Source organism: Cebus imitator, unplaced genomic scaffold (genome assembly GCF_001604975.1).
Source record: "Cebus imitator isolate Cc_AM_T3 unplaced genomic scaffold, Cebus_imitator-1.0 Scaffold310, whole genome shotgun sequence".
Taxonomy (NCBI): domain Eukaryota; kingdom Metazoa; phylum Chordata; class Mammalia; order Primates; family Cebidae; genus Cebus; species Cebus imitator.
The window spans coordinates 2,158,648-2,169,390 of NW_016107625.1; the positions used below are offsets into that span (position 1 = coordinate 2,158,648).

At 37.5% G+C, this 10,743-nt stretch overlaps 1 long non-coding RNA gene across 1 annotated transcript in view; it reads left to right on the plus strand.

Annotated features, from left to right (window-relative positions):
* Positions 1-1,974: 1,974 nt before the first annotated feature.
* LOC108285905 overlaps positions 1,975-10,743 on the plus strand; it is a 14,180-nt gene continuing 5,411 nt past the window's right edge. Inside the window, exons 1-2 of the long non-coding RNA XR_001817745.2 lie at positions 1,975-2,283; positions 7,459-7,566. This is a non-coding gene — a long non-coding RNA (uncharacterized LOC108285905). The remainder of the gene's footprint in view (positions 2,284-7,458; positions 7,567-10,743) is intronic.

A 10,743-nucleotide genomic window follows, 5' to 3' on the forward strand; every position in this document is an offset into this window, starting at 1 on the left:
TACCAGTCTAAAACCCGCTGAGGGCAGAGACTACTTCTATGTCTTTTAAGTAACTGTGTCCTTAGTACTTATAACAGTGTTTGGTAAGTGATATATACCAAATAAATGCTGTTAACTGACTTGACTTCTCAAGGAGGCTACTTCTTTTCTTGTCCATGACTTGACATAAACAAAAAACTATTTTATACATATATACTTAAAAATAATTTTATATTCAGTGTGCCATTACAACTGAAAGTAGGCCTCAGATAGTCAAGAAAAATTCTATTATAATACAACAAATGTTTACAATGTTAGACTATTTTAAGTCTTCATCATCTACATAACTTCTATTTGGTTTATTCATATCAAATATAAGCTTTCCAATTCCTTATTTAGTTATCTAAATTCTATAATAAAAATATTGTTGTTAACTTCTTGGAATCCTGACATGAACAGATACAATGAGTTTTTAATTAGTAAAGCATTGCATATTCTTAATAATTGACTGTGCTGAACTCTGAAATGGCTTTTTAAACACATTTTTAAGAAATGAAAACAAACATACCTCTTGTCCATGGCCTCCTAAATTTATCATCAATAACTGCTATATGGTAACTTTCATCTTGATATAAACATGAAGGGATTTGAAGCAATAAAGCATCTCTACAAAACTTCTTTCTAACTACATTCTGTTGAAGAAAGATTAGAAAATCTTTTAACATTTACTATGTATCTGTCAATATTCAGAATATATTAAAATTCTCTATACTTTCAAACTTATATGATTTTTCTTTAAAAGTAATACATGCTCCTTATAAAAAACAGGCACAACTTTACTTTATTGTGCTTCATTCTATTGTGCTCTGCAGATATTTTTGTTTTATAAATTGAAGCTTTTGTGCAATTCTGTGTTGAGCAAATCTATCTGTGCCATTTTTCCAAAAGCATGTGTTCACTTCCTGTGTCACATTTTGGTAACTGTCCCAACATTTGAAACTTTTCCATTATTATTCTATCTGTTATGATGATCTGTGATCAGTGGTCTTTGATGTTAGTTACCATTGTAATTGTTTGTGGGTGGCATAAACTGCACCATATAAGACAGCAAATTAACTGATAAATGTTGTATGTGTTCTGAAAAAACAGCCTCTGTTAGAAGAAGATGCCAACAAGGACTTTCATAGCTAGAGAGAAGCCAATGCCTGGCTTCAAAGCTTCAAAGGACAAGCTGACTCTTGCTAGAAGCTAATGCAGCTGGTGATTTTAAGTCGAAGCTAATGCTTATTTACCATACTGAAAATCCCAGGGCCCTGAAGAATACTAAATCTGCCCAGTCCATGCTCTATAAATGGAATAAAGCCTGGATGATGGCATATGTATTTACAACATGGTTTACTGAATATTTTAAGCCCATTGTTGAGACCTACTGCTCAGAAAGAAAAAAAAGGATTACTTTCAAAATACTACTGCTCGCTGACAATGTACCTGGCCACCCAAGAGCTCTGATGGAGATGTACAAGGAGATTAATATTTTTACACCTGCTAATGCAATATCTTTTCTGCAGCCTATAGATCAAGGAGTCATTTCAACTTTAAGGTCTTATGGAAATAAATATATTTTGTAAGGATATAGCTGCCACAGATGGTGATTCCTCTGATAGATCTAGGCAAAGTCCTTTGAGAAAGGCGAATGATTCTGGATGCCATTAAGAATATTTGTGATCATCAGAGGAGGCCAAAATATCAATGTGAACAGAAGTTTGAAAGAAGTTGATTCCAATCTGCATGGATGAGTTTCAGGAATTCAAGACTTCAGTGGAGGAAGTACATAGCTATAGATGCGATAGAAATAGCAAGAGAATTTGAATTAAAAATGGATGCTGAAGGTGTGGTTGAATTGCTGCAATCTCATGACAAAACTTGAACAGATGAGGAGTTGCTTCTTATGGATGAGCAAAGCAAGAGGTTTCTTGAAATGGAATCTACTCCTGGTGAAGATATTGTAAACATTGTTAAAATGACAACAAAGTATTCAGAATATTCCGTAAACTTAGTTGATAAAGCAACAGCAGAGTTTTAGAGGATTGAGTCTAATTTTCAAAGAAGTCCTGTGAGTAAAATGCTATCAAACAGCATCGCATGCTACAGAAATCTTTGGTGAATCAAAGACTCAATCGATGTAGCAAACTTCATTGTTGCCTTAAGAAATTGCCACAGCCACGACTCTGATCAGTCAGTAGCCATCAACATCAAGGCAAGACACTCCACCAGCAAAAGGATTATGACTCACTAAAGACTCAGGTAATTCTTATCATTTTTTAGCAATAAAGTGTTTTTTAATTAAGGTATATCCATGGTAATTTTTAAATTAAGGTATATCTTTTTAAAGACATATTGCTATTGTACTTAATGGGCTATAGTATAGTATAAATATAACTTTTTTTTTTGAGATGGAGTCTCTCTCTTGTCACCCAGTCTGGCACAATGGTGCAATCTTGGCTCACTGCAACCTCCGCTTCCTGGGTTCAAGCTATTCTCCTGCCTCATTCTCCTGAACAGCTGGGATTACAGATGCCCACCGCCATGCCCAGCTGATTTTTATATTTTAGTAGAGACAGGGTTTCACCATGTTGACCAGACTGGTCTCGAACTCCTGACCTGTGATTTGCCTGCTTCGGCCTTCCAAGTATAAACAACTTTTATATGCACTGGGAAATCAAAAAATTTGTGTGACTGACTTTATTGTGATATTTGCTGTTGCTGAGGTATGCCTGTATCAGATACACAGAACCACATAACTAAGAAAGTCAAGGCCCCTTGTAATATCAGTAGTAGTTTGATGTATCCTCCTGCAGATATTTTTTCTAGCTTAAGCTAAAATGCATGTGTAAGTACTTGACAAAAAACAGAATCACATCATTTACATATGCTTAGCAATGTGCTTTTTTCACTAAACAGTACAATGTGGATGTCTTAACTTTCATTTTATCTTTGCATTGTTTCTTTTATTACAACCAGCAAATTCATTTCTAATTTTTAAAAATATATCTAATAGGCCAGACGCAGTGGCTTGCATCTGTAATTCCGGCACTTTGGGAGGCTGAGGTGGGCAGATCATGAGGTCAGGAGTTTGAGACCATCCTGGACAACATGGTGAAACCCTGTCTCTACTAAAAATACAAAAATTAGCTGGGCATGGTGACACTTGCCTGTAATCCCAGTTACTTGGGAGCCTGAGGCAGGAGAATCGCTTGAACCCAGGAGATGGAGATTCCAGTAAACCAAGATCTTACCACTGCACTCTAGTCTGGCAACAGAGCATCTATCTAACTATATAAAAGGAAACTGTTTATTTAAAGGAATGTTAAATCAGCTAATAAGTCCATAAATGAGTCAGTGTTCTCTTTAAATTAGGCTCTGCCTTTGCTTTTGAACTTTATCTTCCATTACTCTAACTATTCTCTCTAAATAGACTAGTCTCTTCACCACCTCCCTTAACATTCAGTGGTCACTTCCTGGTTAACACCATGGTCTTCACTGTACCTCTAAAAATGCCTTGCTATTCTTCTCTATAGAGATCCTATTCATCTTTCAAGGCCCATCTTAAGCCATATGTCTTCTATGAAGTCTTTCCTTAGTGACTCTAATTTCCCACAGAATTCATTATTTTATGTATTTGGACAAATGTTAGTTTCTTGCATTATTTCACAAGACTTTTTGATGTTCGCTGAAGGTGTTACAACATATTAAATAAGAAGTCATTATCCAAGATTAAGTGATAAAGAGAAAAAGATCACTTAAGGTAATTTTATATCAACTAAAAGATTCACAGTAAATAGAAAAAAAAGTTTGATTAGTATTTTATCTAAAATATGAAAGTTATAAAAAGTTTTATAACAAAATTTCAGTTATAATTAGCTTATAAACTATTACTTTTTGCCACAATTTTCCCACAATCTGTATTATACGATGATATGCATGATACTATTCATTACCTCACCTTTGATCATGAAACAGATGTTTTTAGAGAATATTTGAAGATTTTCCCAAGGCATCTCTGACTCCTTTGATATTCAAACCATTCTCTTTCTCTTGTCTGTCAACTGATCTAATTTTGCATGATCTTCATAATATCTTTACTTATTATCTGAGCGGTTCCTCAATACTGTTTTCATGAACTTAACAAAGTCTTGCATCTTTTGCAAGATTTGCCACTGATTCGTACCATATTTGTATTATATCATGGAGTGTCATATACTAGTAGAAACTAAAATACCACGGGCAAAAAAAAGTTTGAGGATGTTTGAATACAGACTAATTTTGCAAGTGGCCAATATATTCATAAGTGTATTTTGTTATGATGATTTTTGACTCCTATGATGCATCTCTTTTAACTACACATTTGCTTCTCTCACTTATGAGGGAAAAATAAAACCAGAAGATGCCTGAATGTTTTTCTCATTTCCTGTAAAATGTCACACAGTTTTGTTATACTGGAGTAATTTTTTTCCTTGGTAAATGGGGTCAGTGTTACAAAGAAAAACATTTAACTTTTCAACTAAAATCATAAGAACAACAGACTGTTATATGATGGTTATTCTAATTAGTTTCCTAACAATGTGCCTTGCCTCAAAACTTAGCTCTGACAATTATAAAAGCTATTTAACTTCTCTGGAAACTAGTTTTCTAACCTGTAAAATGTAAAACCTGTAAAATAATAGTATCTGTCCCACGAAGTACTTATAATAATAAAATGATAGCAGAATAGTGTAAAACTAATTGTATTTTTTTCCATTACTTTTAATTAACTAATAGTAAATTAATGGCAGTTACTTTTGCACCACTCTAATATAATCCAGAGGGGCAAAGTATCTGTCCCATAGAAAGTGGTCAATGTATGCTATCATTATTATCTTCTAAAGATAACTGAGATTCTTTTTTCTCCACTCCTTTCAAGAAAGGTCGCTTCAGATTGTTAGCAAAATCACCCCAAACTTGCCAAGAGTTTCCATTTCTCCTGAAAGCTTCAGGTTCATTTTAATTGTTTGATTTTAATTTTTTGATTATTTTAATTTAATAATTTACTTCCAAAAGTGGCATTTTAAAGATATATTAAATGTGGAAAATAATTTTAAATAAATCTAAAATAATTAGACTAATAAACAATCTAAGGATTACTGAAAAATTATTATACATAAGTTGAGCATCTCTAATCCAAAAATTTGAAATCCAAAATCCAAAACTTTTTGAGTGCCAATATGATGTCACCTGGGTGGCGAAGATACTGGCACTTTTGCTTTTTGATGGTTGGCTCAATGTGAACAAATTTTGTTTCATGCACAAAATATCATATAAAATTACCTTCAATCTATGTGGATAAGGTGTATATAAAATATAAATAAATTTTGTGTTTACACTTGGGTCCCATCTCCAAGATATCCCATTATATATATAAGAATATTCCAAAATCTGAAAAAAAAATCAGAAATCCGAAACGCTTCTGGTCCTAAGCATTTCAGATAAGGGATACTCAACCTATATTGAATGTAGTTAACACTTTTCCCATCATAATTCTTAGTAAATAGGCAGTAAGCCACTAACACTCTACCTCACATAAATAGTCTATTGCATGATATTTGAATGCTGAAAACATATCTTCTTTCTTTTAAAGCAGTGTAAATTTCAACATCTGGAAATATAAAAATTAAAATTAGCATTGGTAAAATAGCAAGTCAAGTGCAGAAAATCTGTCTTAATCACAAAACTTTGATTTACTCACTTTTAAAAAGGCTCTAAATGGTAATCATTGGTAAAAATAATATACTTTACTATAATTTAAAATCTAATATGAAAATAATGTATATTGATATAAAATTGAATATTTTTCATATTGTTTAAACGCATATAGCTATTAGTTGGTTGGTGAAAATATATTTAATGTGATCATTTTGTTGCAAAAGAGGTTGAAATTCACAAGATTGCCAGAGTAGTGTTCCCAGACTAACCATATTTTGCAAGTGGTCTTGAAATTGGGTAACCAAAGGGAGAATTCTGTGCTGGAACAGTGGGGATTTGGGAAATTGGGAAACAATTTGCAAAACCGTTTCCATTCTCTTACTTAGAAAATAAGAAGCCTAAAGTTAGAATTTTCTAATAGCTAACTTATTTGGAGGAAAATAACAATGGCATATTGGTAAATCAACAAATCCATCTAATGAAGCAATAAGTAAAATTTAGAATGCTGAAAAAGTCCAGGATGGTTCTCATTTACTTGAGAACTCAAGGAATTATAACTTTGAAGTTACTCTAGGACAGAGTAACTTCTGTGTAAAACTTTCAGTAAAACTTTTAAAAACTTTCAGAAAAAAATTGGCCAGGCATGGTGGCTCATGCCTGTAATCCAAGCACTTTGGAGGCCAACGCGGGCAGATCACCTGAGGTCAGGAGTTCAAGACCAGCCTGACCAACATGGTGAGACCCGGTCTTAAAAAAATAAATTAAAAAAAAAAAATGAAAGCTTTCAGAAAAAAACTAAAAACAAACTTCTTAAAACAATCCAGGTCAGCTGAGTTGGCTCACACCTGTAATCCCAGCACTTTGGGAGGCCAAGGTGGAAGATCACTTGAGGTCAAGAGTTTGAGACCAGCTTGGTCAACATGACAAAACCCCATCTCTACTAAAAATACAAAAATTATCTGGGCATGGTGTTGTATACCTGTAGTCTCTGCTACCCGAGAGGCTGAGGCACAAGAGTCACTTAAGCGTGGGAGGTGGAGGTTGCAGTGACTCAAGATCGTGCCTGGGCACTCCAGCCTGGGCAACAGAGCCAGACTCTATCTCAAAAACAAAACCAAAAATAAAACAAAACAAAAACAATCCAGAGCACATTATTTGATTAATGACTCAAGGATTTTGGATATTACAATGTTTTCCCATTAAAACGAGCCAAATATGTTCTCTGAATTGTTTTTAATATTCTTAGATTCTGTGGTGTGGAGAATATATAGTGTAGCCACCCTCTTTCACTCTTAAACAAAACCAACATGGCATTATTTTACTGATGGTTACTTCTCTGAGAATATTTCCAATCATGGAACCTCTATGTCTTTTCCATCCAGTGTATCACTGATCTTTCAAGCAAATACTGATTCTAGGATTCCATTTCTTGATGTTGCGCTTTCAGAAAAAACTGATTATCTCATTCTAAAAGCCATTTCAAAAAGATAACAACAAACTCAACTCTACCGACTTTACCCATTCAGCTTATTGTCAGCATTTATATTAACTTTTCTTGTGAAGCCTAGTATTTCTATCGGCTTCACATTTATCACTCTCACCAATTACCTTAAGAAATAATTACCTTTGTATTGAAGTCAACCACTGAAATTCATGCTAAATATGTACTACTTAAATAAGATGCCATATATTATATGCATTGAGAATTCCATTTATTAAGTTTATTTCATTGCAATACAGATATCGAATCAATCTAATAGTGGTGGGTGGATACAAGAAAGATAGATTGCTCTTATTTCTAAAACCAAAGATATGGGGTAAATGAACAAAATCATGGATAGAGAGAAGGTAATTTAAAATTATCAGCTTTTGAATTGCAACAATTCTCGAATATTTTTCCTTACCTATTTCTAAAGATTTTGTTTCTCTGATGCTACTTCCTGACTGACATCTACTGGGCCAAAATGGAAATGCACACCATAATAAGGTCAGGCACAAGGCCGGGAAGTCAGCTTTCCCAAGATGATGATGATGATGATGATGATTATTTTATTTATTTACTTATTTATTTTTTGAGACAGAGCCTCCCTCTGTCTCCCAGGCTGGAGCGCAGTGGTGCGATCTCTGCTCACTGCAACCTCCTGCTCCCGGGTTCAGGCTATTCTCCTGTCTCAGCTTCCCAAGTAGCTGGGATTACAGGCGGGTGCCACTGTGCCCGGCTAATTTTTGTATTTTTAATAGAGACGGGTTTCACCATGTTGGCCAGGTTGATTTAGAGCTCCTGAGCTCAGGCAATCCTCCTGCCTCAGCCTCCCAAAGTGCTGGGATTACAGGCACAAGCCACTGTGCCATGCCGGGCCCCAGGATTATTTAAAAGCACTTGCAGGTGAGTGTGAATCTTCAATTTGCCTTTCCACTTCTCCCCAACAGCCTAAGGCATCAGAAGCTTTCTGCCTTCTTCACTCCTTCGCATAAAAACCACACTTACAAAAACATAAGATCACCCAGCGAGGTAGCTCACTCCTGTAATCCCAGCACTTTGGGAGGCTGAGGCGGGCAGATCACCTGAGGCTAGGAGTTCGAGACCATCCTGAGCAACATAGCAAAACCCTCTCTATACAAAAATTTGCCAGGGCCAGGCACGGTAGCTCACCCCTGTAATCCCAGCACTTTGGGAGGCTGAGGCAGGCGGATCATCTGAGGTCAGGAGTTTGGGAGCAGCCTCGGCCAACATGGTGAAACCCCCTCTCTACTAAAAATATAAAAATTAGCCTGGCGTGGTAAAGCGGGCCTGTAATTCCAGCTACTTGGGAGGCTGAGGCAGGAGAATCACTTGAACCTGGGAAGCAGAGGTAGCAGTGAGCCGAGATCATAACACTGCAAGCCAGCCTGAGCGACAAGGCAAGACTGTCTTCTCAAAAAAAAAAAAAAAAAAAAAAAAAATATATATATATATATATATATATATATATATGGCCGGGAGTGGTGGCGGGCACCAGTAATCCCAGCTACTCAGAGGCTGAGGTGGGAGAATCGCTTGAACCCAGGAGGCACAGGTTGCAGTGAGCAGAGATCGCGCCACTGCACTCCAGCCTGGGTGACAGAAAGAGACTCTGTCTTAAAACAAAGAAACGTAACATCGCAGAGGAGGCGAGGTGCATCTATTTTCCCTTATCGTTTAGCCCATACAACTTCTAGTTGATGGGCTGAAATCCCACCAGTATCTCTGAGCCCTTCACATCTTCTATTCTCACCTAATTAGGCTAAGTGGACCGTGGGTCTGGGGTTTTGTCCCTACAGAGTCACATCGGCCAGGCCTTACCAATGTGTTTTCCAGAGATTCCTGAGCTGCCATATTTCTTTAGTCCTATACTATCTTTTCTTCCCCTCAGCCCTCAAAAATACCCTCCCTCCTGCCTCCAGCCTCTCACGGACTTACCTGAGGTAAAATTGCCTCCTGCGGGTCTTCCCGCGGTTAAATTCCCCCCCGCTGGGCACGTGACCGCTGAGCCTGGATTCTGTGCTTCTATTGGCCAGACGAGGCCCCGCCCCTGGCCCGTCCTTTGGGCCCCGGGGCACTTCCGTCCGCGAGTGGGCGCAGCCTAGGCAGCTGAGGCTTGTGAGGATCTGAGGCCACAGCCCGGGCAGCGCTGAGGTCCTCGGGAGTGAGTAGAATCCTGGTAGCACTGGGCGGAGTGCGACGGTGGAGAAGTCGGCGGAAGGCCAGAAAGATCTGGGTGTGAAGGGTTGGGAAGACGCTGCAACCCAGTCTGGGCTTCTTTGGGAGTGGAGGCTCGCATATTGGCAGCGAGGCCGGGCAAAACGCGGCAAGGTTAGCGGGAGGGCGAGGGCAGAAGATTTCCAGAGCCAAGAGTGGGAGGATTTAGCATTCACGGAAAGAGGAAGGCGAGAGGGAGGAGGCAAAGGTGCCTCAGGGGTCTGGCTAGGTGTCGCTCATGTCTTGGTAGCGTAAGAACATTTGAAGAGGGGCAGGAAGATTCTGAGTTTCAATTGGCACATGTGGATTTTATACCTTAATTAACAGCCACCCCCTTACATACACACATTTAAGTATCGCTAGACTCGCCTGATGAGGAATAATTATTCTTTTCTCCGTATTTCTTAACTCCTGTTTTTTCCATGAAGTGGCTTGGTATTAAACTCCTTCCCAGAAGATTGCAAGAAGTAACATGCATTTATTTATTTTAGTAGCACATGGGTGTCTTTTGAGTTGATTGTTCAAATACTAATTGTGAAATTTCAGTGGATAAGTTATTTTCTTACTTCCTTTATTTTGTACAGGTGTTGCAGTTTGCTTCAGTTATATGGATTTAATGTTTGGCAATAACCAGTTTTAAAGATATTCACCTAACATTGAGGTGCATTAATCATCCTGTGTTCTTCAATGTCTACCTTTTATTAAAATCAATTTTAAATTAAATATCATTGTAAAAGTTACAAAAATTGGCTGGGCACAGTGGCTCATGCCTGTAATCCCAGCACTTTGAGATGCCAAGGTGAGTGGATCACCTTGGGCCAGGAGTTCAAGACCAGCCTAGTCAACATGGTGAAACCCCATCTTGTCTCAAAAAAAAAAAAAAAAATCAGCCGGATGCAGTGGTGTGTGCCTGTAATCCCAGCTACTTGGGAGGCTAAGCCAGGAGAAGCGCTTGAACCCGGAGGGTGGAGGTTGCAGTGAGCCGAGAGTGTGCCACTGTACTTCCAGCTTGGGCAACAAACAGAGTGAGACTCTGTCTCAAAAACAAACAACAACAAAAAGACAAAAATAACACATGCTTATCCTCACTGTAACCAGGAAAACCATCCAAAAATGTATACAGAAAAAGTAATTTCCATTCCCATCCCAACTCCCAGGCAACCAATATTAACAATCTGGGTTGATTCTTTTCACACTTTGTTGTATGTTCATACAAATTTATTCAGATACGCATATACAAAGTTGACTGGCTAATTACATATAAAAATTAGTACTTTTTTTTTTTTTTTTGAGACAAAGTCTCACTC